At 31.6% G+C, this 16,146-nt stretch overlaps 1 pseudogene; it reads right to left on the reverse strand.

Annotated features, from left to right (window-relative positions):
- Nucleotides 1-39: 39 nt before the first annotated feature.
- On the reverse strand, nt 40-3,746 carry LOC120169365 (annotated as a pseudogene).
- Nucleotides 3,747-16,146: the final 12,400 nt, after the last annotated feature.

Here is a 16,146-nt window from a genome sequence, read left to right on the forward strand (position 1 = left end):
GGATAAACAGAGCAATTTACACAATGTAGGAATTCACAATTACTTAGCAGGTTTATCATTGATTATCTATGACAGCAACAGCAAACAACTTTAGAAACTCAGCAAGCCATCCTTAAAAGACACAACATAGACCGACTTTGTTAATGATTGACACACAGTAGTGTAAACACTGATATGCATAATGCTCCACTACAATTGGCCCTTGCTCTCTAATCACCGGTCCTCGCTCTCTAATCACCGGTCCTCAATCCATCTCAGACCGATTTCCACCTGAATCAGCGTTCCAAACTGCCTCCGGCTGTTGGATTGGAGATAATTCCTCATTTGTCAAACCAGATGACGTGGTGTTCTCCTCGTTTGTTTCTTTAGTTGAGGTTATCTTTCCCTCGGTTGTTGCTTCTGATTTAGTCGCCTTTTCCTGATATGATGCTTTCGGATCCTCATTCCTTGCACTGGACAAAGTAGTCTTCTGAGAAGGCAGTTTGGGAAGTGATTTTCACTGTGGCTTCTTTGCATGGACATGAGAAATTACTTCGGCAGAAATCTTCTGAAATGTATTCTCATCCAAACTTAGTCGGCCTGATTTATGAAAGTTATTGTTGTTACTATCAATGTCTGAAGTAGTTGAGCTTTTTCTCCGACCAAGCTTAGGAGATTTATCTCTTGTAGTTAGTATCTGCACCCAAGTAATAGAAAAAACATTAATTTTGTAAATCATGAGAAATTCACAATAGCCCTATAGCAGCAGATAAAGAAAGAAGAGTAATGAAACTTTCTATGCAAAATAATGCATGTCATTGGGAGTTAAAATCAAAATACAGAGACGAATCTGCCTATGCAAAATTTCTATACCCAAAAGACCATCGAGCCTTCTATCTATATCAGCAACACATTCAACTAACCTTCTTTAATTCCAACTTTGGCGGTGAAGGTTCCTGATAGAAGCTTGCCAGTGGAGTTGCTTTAAAGTTCAAAGTCTTCCTAAACACCTTAATCTCAGCCTCTTGAGTTTCCAACAGAAAAGTTAGATATCATTATGAAAAGAAATGATTCTGGACCATAAGCCATCATGTTCACAAAATAACACCTTAGACTTGGCCTGCAAGTTGCTCTTTCTACTTTCATTGCATGAATCTTTTCCTCAAGTTTATTGTCGAACTGTGCAACACAATGATAAAGACTGAAAAGTTAAGTACAATTGCTGCAAGAATAGAACATGTAAAATCTGGGGAATATCATATAAAGCACCAACCTCTTTTCTTTTCTCAGCCCATTCGCCACACTTGAAACTGAAACCATAATTTGGAAGAGTATTGATCTTATGAGCTTTATCATCAGCTGCCATGGGGCTTCAATCAAGCAATTAAGGATAAACAGAAACATGCCAATGAAAAAAATGAAAACTTATAGACAACGTCGGAAAGAAAACTTATAGACAACGTCGGAAAGAAAACTCAAATCGTGATACATTTCAACATTTATTACCAGACGTAATAACAAAATGTTAAAACAGACAAGGATACGATAACTCAGAGTCTCCTTCAGCTTTATTTGGAGGTCCTTTCTTCAGAGGCTTTAACTTTGATTTCCCCTGTAATAAATGGTAGAACAGTTGTGAAAATGCATGAGAAAATTTCTTTTATCATGCAACACATAAAGTACGATGCTCCAATTCTAGGGGAAGATAAAAAGCTCCCCTCTCGGTTTACATAATCAATAAGAATGGTAGATGGTTGCATAAAGAAAAAAAAAAGGGAATTCAAACAAAAATTACACATTCATACCTATTACCTTCAGAGAAGGCTGCATCAGGTTTTCCAGGATGCTGTTGTAAGTAAACAGAGGGAGGAAACTATATAATCAGAAATGCAGGAACAGTGATAACAAAAGAAATAAATATCCTCAGAAAAATAAGTAATTTGTGTTATAATTGTAAACCACTAAACCCTAACCTGGGATCCGTTAACTTGTCTTTCATTCAATGATCTACTTTTAAGAGGTTGTTTCATACGTGAATTTGCAGCACAGAACCATCATTAGGAGGTGTTAACATTGCCTTAGCAATCTTTCCATCTTTACTTTTCTTCACCAAAGCCGGAGTACAATTTTAGGATCAGAGGGCTTCTCGATCTTGGTCTTACCTTGAATCTTATGAGGTTTGGATTGCTTCAATTTATCTTCGGCTTCCCCTTCCTACCAAGAAAGACAATCATGCACATGAAATTAGTCTAATGGTAATTACTAAAAGACTCAAAGTCAAACAGAATTAAAGCCCGACTACCTTTGAACCAATCAATCCACTGCTTTCCACATAGTCATTCGACCCTTCTTTAGCTTGCTCAGTTGTTCCATTGTCATCCATTTCGATCTGCAAATAAGCCTTGAATGTTTCATGGATATTTCCATTCACATTATTCAAAACACCACTGGTGTACTCATCCCCAGACACCTGAAGTCGCAGACAAACACCATTTTGATCGGCAATCTCAAGCCCGTCCTCAGATAATAGGTAATCCGACTCCATCACACATTGTAATAGGAACAGACAAAAGGGCAAGGCTAGTAACAAACAAAAAAAGAAACGAAAAAGAATTAACACGTAAACATCATTTTGAAGGGCATTTTCAAGCTAACCCTCAGACATTAGATTATCCTAATCCACTAAGATGAATAAAACTATAGAGCAAACCTAATTATAGAAAAATTAATAGGAACAATCACTTTCAGTAATTTTAAATTCTCAGGCCTAACAGCTATGAATTATACAAAATTTGATAATTTCCATTGGTATAAAACTATCCACATTATCAGCTCAAAGGTATAAAAGATAGAATATGAATTCCCCAAAAAGAATATATTCATCACATTTATAATGTTCTTTGTTGCTGTAATTTTAAGAAAAAAACTAGCAGAAAAATGAATTAGATCTCATATAAGCAGATAAGCATCAAATTTCGAATTCTACGCGTCAAGTGTTGCATTTGAAAAATAAAAGGTAAACGGAGTCAGTGAAAGACCAGAAAATGGATGCTTTTAAATAGAGTAAAGCTCCAATGTATAAAGAGATCTTCAACGCTACCAAACAACTAACACATTTCGCTTCACGTTGATCTACTCTTTGAAACAAAAAAAAGAGGATGAAATATTTCCCTCGGTCTTTCTTAGGAATCAAACAAACAAGATTTTCCTTTCAAAAAAGAAAAGGAAAGAAAAAATAACTTTACTAATTTACTTTCTTACCTCGTAAATGAAGCTAAGAATGAAGATTTATGACAGAACCAATGTAGAAAAATGAGAAGGATATGAGATAAGGAAGATAGTGACATAAACAGTTAAGATTAGAAGATTTAAGCAATTCAAAAATAATAGTAAGATAATTGGATTGTTTTTAAAGTATATTTTTGAAAATTTGAAAGCTCATTATATTCAACATAAATATTAAAATAATATAATATTGATTTATTATATAAATTACTTTAATTGTTAAAAAATGTTATTTTATAGAAGTCTCAAGTTTGAACACAAATAACTGCATAATAATAAAGGTGAATGAACTTTCATTATCAAATGATTAAGTTTGCCATAAATCAATACTCCATGACTATGAAGCTAAGAATGAAGATTTATGACAAAATCAATGAAAAAAATGAAAAGGATTTGAGATAAGAAAGATAGTGAGATAAATAATGAAGATTAGAAGGTACAAGCAATTCAAAAATAATAGTAAGATAATTGGATTGTTTTTAAAGTATATTTTTGAAAATTTGAAAGATCTTTATATTCAACATAGATATTAAAATAACATAATATTGAAATATTATATAAATTACTCTAATCGTTGAAAAAATAGTTGTTATTTTTAGAAGTTTCAAGTTTAAACACAAATGATTGCATATCAAAGACGATTGAGTGTTTATTATCAAATGATTGGGGGTATTGAGAATATATATTATTTTATAATCACATTTAACTTAATAATTTTTTTATTCAATTATATTTTGTATAATTTAAGCAACGGTTAAATGTTTAAATTTAAAATTTGTTTTTAATAATAATTTTGTATTTCAATTTTATTTGTGAAATAATATTAAACATATATTGAGCTAGTGAATATTTATTTCAACGATTAAAATTTTAGAAAATGATTCAATTTCCAAAAGGCATAATGCAAAGAAATACCCCTAACGTTTGACACTATATGCATTTTTGCCTGTATTGTTTTTTTGGAGCATTTGTCCCCACAACGTTTAAATATGAGTCAGAAGTCCCCCGTGGGATGGAAACAGTCAGTCAACTGACAGTCAATGGGTCCATCTGACTAAGCATTCACAGCAATGATGACGTGACGTTTCCACGTTACTAATATATGCTGACGTGGAATTGACACATCAACATTTTTTTCTTAAAAATATAATTTAAATTAGAAGTTTATACCAGTAGGAGAGTGACACGTGTTACTCTCCTATTGGTACATATTGGATGGAAGGGATAAAAGGGTCCTAAACGCAGGGAATAGGAATCAAACCTGGGGCAAGAAAGTGAAATGGGATGACCCTTGCCACCAGGCCAGGCATGTTACTTGGTTATTATGTGTAACAAAATATTAATAAACCCAAAATAAATGTTCAGGTTAATAAACAAAATAAAAATGATATGTGCGTTTAGCATGAATTATATACACTTCAAACGGTATTTCTCCCAAACCCAAGTATCCCCAAATAAAAATCAAACTAAAACCCTAATCATATATCCCCTTTCAATTCCATCTCATTTCTCCTATAAAATTCTTCATTTTCCTTCAAGTAACAACCTCAAACCGATTACAGAAGCGTATATTTTGAAAGTGAGTCGATTTGTTTGAATGGAATCATAAATTATTTCCACAATTTCAAATGGGTTTTTGATTTAGTTTTGTTAAATGTTTTGGTTTTGTACGGGTTTCGAATGGGTTTTCGATTAAGTTATCTTTTATTCAAGTTTTTATTTGGTTTAGTTCGAAATGAACATTGATTTGTGAATTGCACTTGAATTAATTTAATAATTAATGTTGTTTGTTTTTATTTGGGTTGTAGTAGAAATTGTGTAATGGATAGGTTCGCATGTCCAACCATCATTAGTGCTTCACGACGAGATTTCGTCTACGACGGTGACCCAAAAAAGTGTTATTGCAATAAATTGGCAGCTAGGGAAATTTCATGGAGCGATTTAAACCCCGGAAGAAGGTATTTTAGTTAGCTTGAGATAAAGAATGCATGAACGATAAAATTTTGTTCCATATATCGATTGATAACAAAAATGTTTTTCCCTTTATTGTAGCACGGTTATAGGTATTTTGAATGGTATGATGGTAGCATGCCAGAGCGAGCTAATTACTTACTACGACAATTACGTGATAGTGAGCGAAATTTAACGAAAGAGAATGCAAGACTTAGAAAACAGATTAGAAGTTGTTCTTTGACTTCTACTGCTTAAATGAATAGTGTGTTGTTGGAAGAGATTGAAAGTAAAAGTGTTCAAAGAAAAGTGAAAGAGATTGGAAGTGTGCAAAGCGAAGACAATGACAATGAATTAAAGGGAAATACTAAGAGCTTGAAGGAAAAATCTAAAACAATGAAGAAAAGGAATTTTATAAGACAATTTGTATTTGCTCAATGGTGTGTGTCATATGTATCTTTGTGGTAATTGTACTTGCAATAGCACTTTAGGAGTTTTGTTAAAGATTAAGTGTTTATGTATATGTAATATCAAGTGTTTGACTGTTACTTATTGAGAAGAAATGACTATGTCTAATATTAAGTGTTCAGTGTTTTCTATTATCTTAGCTAGTTAATTTGAAAAATTTTATTTTCTTCATATATACATATAACTTACCTTCATTTTTTTCCTATTTTGAAAATGTTCTCAGGGCACAATGAACACTAATATGCTTAAACTGAATAAACAAAAAATAATCGAAAAAGCTAGAAAAGAAAAGTTATTGATTCTTGAGTTAGGCAGATATTTGCCATAGAAAAAAAAAGCAGATATTACTGCTACAAGGTATATCATATAAAGTTAAGAAGATATTTTCCATACACAAAAAAAGCACAACCCAAACATATACTCTAATAAAAAGCAGCACAACCAAAAGACCGACTCGATCAGACAATTCATTTCTTCTTTTTTGGTACTATTGATTCTTGAGTGCCCATAGGGTCCTCAACTCATTTCCTCTTCTTTGGTGCACTTTTACCAGACTGATAATAGATCAGAAAATTAAAATATTATTTAAGTTTTTGAAGAAAAGATTGTTACTTATTTAATATGTTCTTACATAGAATGTATGCTCTCCAGTCCTCAAATTTGTGTAAAGGCTTATCCCTTCATATCATTTTTCCTCATTGATCTATCAGAAGTAACACATGCCTTTTCCTTCTCTTTTCCTTTCCTTGATACATGTGTTGGGTTTGATACGATTGTACTTGGTGATCTTGTTGAAAACATTTTGATGTTTCGATATAACAAATAAAGTATTATTGAATTTTAAAATTTTATATTCATTTTTTAATTATATATTTGATTAAATTATTCAAATATCAAAATTATTACTCCAAGTTTTCAAATGTCAATTTTAATCCTTACTTAAGTGTAAAATTATGTTTTAATCTGAAAATATTTTGAAACAATTTTTACAAAGTATTTCGAACCATAATCGGGCCAAAAATAATTTTTACAAAAGGATGTACCAATACACTCATAGATGTATCGATACACCCGAACTTCAAATGTAATTAGTTAACCGATACACAGTTGATGTATCGACACACTCCTGGCTCCGAGAAACATCGAATGCAATTAGTGTATCGATACACCTGTGATGTACTGATACACTAGGTCAACTAACGGTTGAAATATTTGAATTTTATATGGAGTGTACCGATACACTCTGATAGTGTACCGATATACCTACGCTCCCAACATATTTTTTAAATAGAAAACATACAACAACGGCTCTATTGACTTCATCAATGATCCCCAACGTTCAGAAGTAATCCAAGGTGTATTTAAACAAGTTATGAAGCCATTGATCAACAAGTATTGAGAGAGAATAAAAGAGAAAGCATCAAACCTCAAGTTTGAGAAATTCAAGTCTATTTTCCATTCAATATTCATTTTGCTTTCAAGAAAACCATTTTTGCTCAATTGTATTTATTCTTGAGTGTTCTTTCTTTGTTCTAGAATTGTGCAAACATCTTGTCTAGTGAGATTTTTCTATAAGTTTACGAAATATGTAAGTTTCTCTTTGGGAGAGAATGTTCTCAAGAATTTGGGGTATAATTCTTGAGGGATTTGTAAGGTTACTCTTTGTCCTCAAAAGAAAGATAAATTACTGAATTTGTGGAAAGTCCTTAGTGTGGATAGCTAAGGTAGTGCACGTAGACATTGGTTGAGAAAGTCGAACCAGTCTAAATTGTTGTACAAATATTTTCAATTTTCTGCAAAAGCTTCCACCGACGTTTTAATTGCCAATTCACCCCCTCTTGGCCGATTCATCCAATCGATTAACTCAACAATTGGTATCAAAGATACACTCATTTGAAGGTTTTACCACCTCTTGAGTCGATTCAAAAAGAGTTATATTGATATTCAAGTAATCAATTGTAACACCCCCAACCCGTATTCGACTCAAATACAAGTCTGAGGTGTCACATTGACTTTTCAAAACATTTACTTGTATAAAATAGTGAGTAATTTAAAACTTTTATAACATATAACTTATTCAAAATGTTTACAAAACTATTCAAAGCTTATACAATATATTCTTTTGAATACATGCCAACTAGAACTTTATATATTAAAATACTTATTATTCACCTCTCTTCTGATATGACCTTCAGTAAGGAGAACTGACATGTCTTGTTCCACATTGCTCTTTACTCTTCTTGAAACCTACGTATAAATCACTTACACGCTAAGTCTATGACTTAGTGAGGCATAAACATAATGTAAACTATAACTTGTAATCATGTATGAACAATTACTGCTATCACATCATACCCAAACATATATCCATTCATATATCAAATCCACACATGCATATAATTATATTCTTTTCTATCATTATCATATTATTACCATTCATATTTCTATTCTCTTGTTTATATGATCTATTATGTTCATATCATATATCTTATAAAATATATAATAATCACTAACACACATATATCATATCATATAATTCATATCACAAAACACATATATATATCACATACATTGTATTCAATGTTATCTCTTATTAGCCCATGTACACCTACGAGAACTGTAGATATGTGAGTCTATTGAGGTTGTGCACTATGCTGTCACCATAGCTCGTAAGGGGTCCCACTAGGGGCTATAAAATTTTATCCCGAATGACCACTATGAAATATCCCGAAGGATCACAGTATGTCCCGAAGGACCGCATAGACCCTCGACTCTTGGCATGCCAACTATACCTATAGCTCTCGTATCATATAACATGGGTATTTTCACTTATATCATTTCACATATACACTTTCATATTACATGTCATATAAGCTCATAGCTTCTTTCACATATACATGTAGTCACATAACTTCTTTTCATATTCTCATAGGATCACATAGCTCATATCTTATACTTTGATTTCTCATGTTCACATATATCATGTCATATGGCTCATATCTTTCTCATGCAGTTACATAGTTCAGTTTCACATATGTTCATATATATACATCACATAGCACATACTTCTCATATCATTACATTCAAAAGCATGTTAACACATATAATCATGCATACATACAATTCATGTCATTCATATACGTATAATCATATATTCATGCATTCTAATATAGGAAATAGACTTGTCGCAAGTCTTGTTTCCATTTAGCACCATAAACTAATTAATATACACTCACCTTGGCCTCACTATGTTCCAATCCACTTTTATGATTTCCTCTCTTTCGATCGAATCTTAACTTGATAATCTTTCCAGAACTTGTTCGTTCTCGATATCTATATAATCATACATTGATACATATCAGTATCCAATTGATATATTCTAATCTATCATTTCTTAGACAAAACAAATGTATAATTCTATTTTCCCTTGAAGTGCATCGATACATTCTACAGTGTATCGATGCATTCTTTAACATGTGTATCGATGCATTCTTTAACATGTGCATCGATGCACTATCCACGCATCAGTACACCATTCACCTTCGATGTTCTAATCTTAAGGGGGTGCATCGATGCACTAACTGTGCATCGGTACACTCAAGCCATTCAATGCTTCTTCTTTAAAGAGTGCATCGGTACACATTGAATGTGCATCGATACACTTTGCCCAGAACTTGTATTTTACACCCGAAAATCATCAACTCTTCATTTAATTCTTCTATTTTAAGCCCCTATCATGTCATTAAACTCAACTACCATTACTTAAACCAACTTTTATTCATATAAACCATCTCTATCTTCCATATCTCATCATGATTCTTAAAATTAAGAATCTTACTAAACTTTCAACTTTGTTATTAATCCTTTCTAACTTCATAAATCTCTTATTCTTAGAGATGACAAGTCAAATTCCTTCTCAAATTTCACTTATTAACTCTTTTCCAGAAATTCATCTAAAAACTCATTTTCTTTAATCTCTTCTATATCTTTCATCTTGTTGTTTTAGAACAAACTAAGCTCTCCTTAATCTTAATTATCATCTAATGATCATAACCCAACCTTAAAATCAACAATTAATCAACAAACAAAGAAACTCACCTTTGAGCTTGGAGATACGGGAGGAGGAGGAGGAAGAAAGAAAACTTTGGAGAATTCTCTCATTTCCCACGTTGTTCCCTTATCTTATAAAAGGAATATAAAAATTGTTCTTGTCAAATGACCATTTATGCCCTTTAATTCCTTTAATAATTACAAATAATTTTTAGGAAATATTTTTAGATAAATCATTGAACTATTCAATTATTCTACTTTAATTACCAAATTCTGAAATATTTCAATTTGGTCACTAACCTGGTTTGAGGATGTTACAAATCTCCCCTCCTTTAAAGAAAATTTGTCCTCGAATTTTCACTACACATCTTGATAAAAACATATCTTCTAATATTCTCATGTTGTTTTCTCAACTTTATTCCTTCGTAATTTATGATCAGTGATTTGACTTCAATTTCCCAAAGAACTCTATTCATTTATGTCTTTTCTCTCCTTTGATTATGCATATTTCCTTTGTCCTTTTAAAAATTTATACAATGTCACTCATCATGTAGACAACAACATCCATTTTCATCACTCAACATCATAAATCCATCTCTAATTACTTCATAACAATAATCAAACTCTTATTTTATCATCATTTGACCAAAACACTACTTTAAATCTTCTTTAATTGCGATTAAACACATACTTTATAGAATTAAACATCTTTCCACATTACTTTGCACACTTTTCTTATTTCTATATCGACTTATCATCTACACTTCCATATAACCTTTATCATACTTAACCCTTTAATTTCTTTATCCTTTTACTCATTCACAATTCAAAATATCCTTGTAACATAGATCATATATTTTCTTCAGTGTCTCATACGCTATTCATATCACTTAGACTTATCCCTGATTATCGATCTTCATCACATCTTCATAACTTTGATAATTCCTTTTATTTATACGTATCCTCTTCCTTAACCATCTCTTGTACTGATAATTTATTCCTTAATCTTATACAACTACTTATTTCTTTGTCTACATCATATCTATATGATCAGAATGCACAACCAAATCCAGATTCATCATACTTAATTAACTTAACATTATATCTTTTCCAAATCTTACAACTCCATCACCTTTGCTATTATAGTTAATAAACATCAACTGTTCAATCTAGGGCACAAGCCCTAATCATCCAATCATATATCTTCTTTTCCGTCAAAATTTTACTCCACGGTATCGTACTCAACTTTTCAAACTCATACTTTTACTCGTACACTGTACTATTCCTCTGTTTGAGAGTCAAACATTGTAACTTTCTTTGTCTTATAAAATGTTCACCAATATACTCATTCTTAAACTCTTCTTATCAATCCCCATCTTTACTCAACTATATGAATCCTCACTTCTGTCACGATATCACCTTACTATGATCAAAATATACAACTATATCCAATACATTTTCATCACGAAATCTTGTTAGCCCAGGCTAACTCTTTCCTTCTATAGTACAAACCCTTATCATATCCACACTCTTGCTTATACACCATACTATTTTTTTGTTTTAAATCCATAACCCTGATTTTATTCATTTTATAAACGTATCACTGATGTACTTATTATTGAACTCTTTTATAATTCTAACCATATCATTTGATATTTTAACGTTCTTATGGTAATATTTGTCCACCATACTCTAGCTTTCTCTCATAATAACGAAACTTCTCAATTTAACTTCTCCCCTTTAGAGAAATAAAAACCATCTAACATTATCTTCCTATCATTTATTCAAAGGTCTGTAACAACAGAACCTTTCTCAAATTCACCATTGAACTCAGGTGCTCTTAACTCTTTTAATTATTTATATACATTCATTCAACATTATGAAATATTCTCTAATCTTATACAGGCATTCCCTGAGGTTTTCTCTCTTCTCCTGCCTGTTCAGGGCAGGTGAATGCTATTACCTTCAGGTCTATTGCCTTGTGCTTCACTTTGGAAGCTCTCATATATTCATGTGCTCATATCATTTCTTCTCTCACATATCACGTGTGCATATGATCATCCAATTCATATCATATAACATATGTCATTTGCATATGTTCACATATCATCTATCATATCATAATATCTCATAAATCATTCTCAGGTATTCACTTATCATATATAACATAACAATTTAACTCTATTAACAAGACAACACACTCATTACCCTATCAGATCAAAAAAATTTCCACTTTGTATTGGCATGTATACTTTTTAAAACACTTTTGACTTCGTTTTTAGCCTAGAATAGGCTAAACCATAGCTCTGATACCATTAAATGTAACACCCCCAACCCGTATTCGACCCGAATACGAGTCCGAGGTGTCACATTGACTTTTCAAAACATTTGCTTGTATAAAATAGTGAGTAATTTAAAACTTTTATAACATATAACTTATTCAAAAACGTTTACAAAACTACTCAGAGCTTATACAATATATTCTTTTGAATACATGCCAACTAGAACTTTATATATTAAAATACATATTATTCACCTCTCTTTTGATCTGACCTTCAGTAAGGAGAACTGACCTGTCTTGTGACACATTGCTTTTTACTCTTCTTGAAACCTACGTGTGTAAATCACTTACACGCTAAGTCTATGACTTAGTGAGGCATAAACATAATATAAACTATAACTTGTAATCATGCATGAACAATTACTGCTATCACATCATACCCAAACATATATCCATTCATACATCAAATCCACACATGCAGATAATTATCTTCTTTTCTATCATTATCATATTATTACTATTCATATTTCTATTCTCTTGTTTATATGATCTATTATGTTCATATCATATATCTTATAACATATATAATAATCACTAACAAACATATATCATATCATATAATTCATATCACAAAACACATATATATATCACATACATTGTATTCAATGTTATCTCTTATTAGCCCATGTACACATGTGAGAACTATAGATATGTAAGTCTATTGAGGTTGTGCACTATGCTGTCACCATAGCTCGTAAGGGGTCCCACTAGGGGCTATGAAATTTTGTCCCGAATGACCACTATGAAATATCCCGAAGGATCACTGTATGTCCCAAAGGACCGCGTAGACCCTTGACTCTTGGCATGCCAACTATACCTATAACTCTGGTATCATATAACATGGGTATTTTCACTTATATCATTTCACATATACACTTTCATATTACATGTCATATAAGCTCATAGCTTCTTTCACATATACATGTAGTCACATAGCTTCTTTTCATATTCTCATAGGATCACATAGCTCATATCTTATACTTTGATTTCTCATGTTCACATATATCATGTCATATGGATCATATCTTTCTCATGCAGTTACATAGTTCAGTTTCACATATGTTCATATATATACATCACATAGCACATACTTCTCATATCATTTCATTCAAAAGCATGTTAACACATATAATCATGCATACATACAATTCATGTCATTCATATACGTATAATCATATATTCATGCATTCTAATATAGGAAATAGACTTGTCGCAAGTCTTGTTTCCATTTAGCACCATAAACTAACTAATATACACTCACCTTGGCCTCACTATGTTCCAATCCACTTTTATGATTTCCTCTCTTTCGATCGAATCTTAACTTGATAATCGTTCCAGAACTTGTTCGTTCTCGATATTTATATAATCATACATTGATACATATCAGTATCCAATTGATATATTCTAATATATCATTTCTTAGACAAAAAAAGGTATAATTCTATTTTCCCTTGAAGTGCATCGATACATTCTACAGTGTATCGATGCATTCTTTAACATGTGCATCGATGCACTATCCACGCATCAGTACACCATTCACCTTCGATGTTCTAATCTTAAGGGGTTGCATCGATGCACTAACTGTGCATCGGTACACTCAAGCCATTCAATGCTTCTTCTTTAAAGAGTGTATTGGTACACATTGAATGTGTATCGATACACTTTGCCCAGAACTTGTATTTTACACCCGAAAATCATCAACTCTTCATTTAATTCTTCTATTTTAAGCCCCTATCATGTCATTAAACTCAACTACCATTACTTAAACCAACTTGTATTCATATAAACCATCTCTATCTTCCATATCTCATCATGATTCTTAAAATTAAGAATCTTACTAAACTTTCAACTTTGTTATTAATCATTTCTAACTTCATAAATATCTTATTCTTAGAGATGACAAGTCAAATTCCTTCTCAAATTTCACTTATTAACTCTTTTCCAGAAATTCATCTAAAAACTCATTTTCTTTAATCTCTTCTATATCTTTCATCTTGTTGTTTTAGAACAAACTAAGCTCTCATTAAGCTTAATTATCATCTAATGATCATAACCCAACCTTAAAATCAACAATTAATCAACAAACAAAGAAACTCACCTTTGAGCTTGGAGATACAGGAGGAGGAGGAGGAAGAAAGAAAACTTTGGAGAATTCTCTCATTTCCCACGTTGTTCCCTTATCTTATAAAAGGAATATAAAAATTGTTCTTGTCAAATAACCATTTATGCCCTTTAATTCCTTTAATAATTACAAATAATTTTTAGGAAATATTTTTAGATAAATCATTGAACTATTCAATTATTCTACTTTAATTACCAAATTCTGAAATATTTCAATTTGGTCACTAACCTGGTTTGAGGATGTTACAAATCTCCCCTCCTTTAAGGAAAATTTGTCCTCGAATTTTCACTACACATCTTGATAAAAACATATCTTCTAATATTCTCATGTTGTTTTCTCAACTTTATTCCTTCGTAATTTATGATCAGTGATTTGACTTCAATTTCCCAAAGAACTCTATTCATTTATGTCTTTTCTCTCCTTTGATTATGCATATTTCCTTTGTCCTTTTAAAAATTTATACAATGTCACTCATCATGTAGACAATAACATCTATTTTCATCACTCAACATCATAAATTCATCTCTAATTACTTCATAACAATAATCAAACTCTTATTTTATCATCATTTGACCAAAACACTACTTTAAATCTTCTTTAATTGCGATTAAACACTTACTTTATAGAATTAAACAATCTTTCCACATTACTTTGCACACTTTTCTTATTTCTATATCAAACTTATCATCTACACCTCCATATAACCTTTATCATACTTAACCCTTTAATTTCTTTATCCTTTTACTCATTCACAATTCAAAATATCCTTGTAACATAGATCATATATTTTCTTCAGTGTCTCATACGCTATTCATATCACTTAGATTTATCCCTGATTACCGATCTTCATCACATCTTCATAACTTTGATAATTCCTTTCATTTATACGTATCCTCTTCCTTAACCATCTCTTGTACTGATAATTTATTCCTTAATCTTATACAACTACTTATTTCTTTGTCTACATCATATCTATATGATCAGAATGCACAACCAAATCCAGATTCATCATACTTAATTAACTTAACATTATATCTTTTCCAAATCTTACAACTCCATCACCTTTGCTATTATAGTTAATAAACATCAACTGTTCAATCTAGGGCACAAGCCCTAATCATCCAATCATATATCTTCTTTTCCGTCAAAATTTTCCTCCACGGTATCGTACTCAACTTTTCAAACTCATACTTTTACTCTTACACTGTACTATTCCTCTGTTTGAGAGTCAAACGTTGTAACTTTCTTTGTCTTATAAAATGTTCACCAATATACTCATTCTTAAACTCTTCTTATCAATCCCCATCTTTACTCAACTATATGAATCCTCGCTTCTGTCACGATATCACCTTACTATGATCAAAATATACAACTATATCCAATACATTTTCATCACGAAATCTTGTTAGCCCAGGCTAACTCTTTCCTTCTATAGTACAAACCCTTATCATATCCACACTCTTGCTTATACACCATACTATTTTTTGTTTTAAATCCATAACCCTGATTTCATTCATTTTATAAACGTATCACTGATGTACTTATTATTGAACTCTTTTATAATTCTAACCATATCATTTGATATTTTAACGTTCTTATGGTAATATTTGTCCACCATACTCTAGCTTTCTCTCATAATAACGAAACTTCTCAATTTAACTTCTCCCCTTTAGAGAAATAAAAACCATCTAACATTATCTTCCTATCATTTATTCAAAGGTCTGTAACAACAGAACCTTTCTCAAATTCACCATTGAACTCAGGTGCTCTTAACTCTTTTAATTATTTATATACATTCATTCAACATTATGAAATATTCTCTAATCTTATACAGGCATTCCCTGAGGTTTTCTCTCTTCTCCTGCCTGGTCAGGGAATGTGAATGCTATTACCTTCAGGTCTATTGCCTTGTGCTTCACTTTGGAAGCTCTCATATATTCATGTGCTCATA

This window comes from Hibiscus syriacus, unplaced genomic scaffold (genome assembly GCF_006381635.1).
Source record: "Hibiscus syriacus cultivar Baekdansim isolate YM2019G1 unplaced genomic scaffold, ASM638163v2 tig00111758_pilon, whole genome shotgun sequence".
Taxonomy (NCBI): Eukaryota; Viridiplantae; Streptophyta; class Magnoliopsida; order Malvales; family Malvaceae; genus Hibiscus; species Hibiscus syriacus.